Source organism: Nematolebias whitei, chromosome 8 (genome assembly GCF_014905685.2).
Source record: "Nematolebias whitei isolate Nwh7 chromosome 8, NemWhi1, whole genome shotgun sequence".
Lineage (NCBI taxonomy): Eukaryota > Metazoa > Chordata > Actinopteri > Cyprinodontiformes > Rivulidae > Nematolebias > Nematolebias whitei.
Genome location: NC_056505.1, coordinates 1,065,878 through 1,066,222, shown reverse-complemented (window position 1 = coordinate 1,066,222; position 345 = coordinate 1,065,878).

Sequence of the window (345 nt, the reverse complement as noted above, 5' to 3'; positions counted from 1 at the left end):
GAAACAGATCAGCAGCAACATGAAACAGATCAGCAGCAACATGAAACGGATCAGCTGCAACATGAAACTGATCAGCAGCAACATGATATGGTTTTTCACAGTGATTATTCTAGTTAGAGATTCATGAGTCTAACAGCCTCAGGGTAGAAGCTGTTCCTCAGTCTAGTGGTTCTACACTTAATGCTCCTTAACCTCCTTCCTGAGGGGAGTGGGGCAAAAAGTGTGTGTGCTGGGTGGGTGGGGTCCTTCATGATGCAGGTGGCCCTCTTCCTGCATCTGGAGGTGTAGATGTCTGTGATGGTGGGGAGACTGACTCCAACAGATTTCTGTGCAGCCTTCACCACT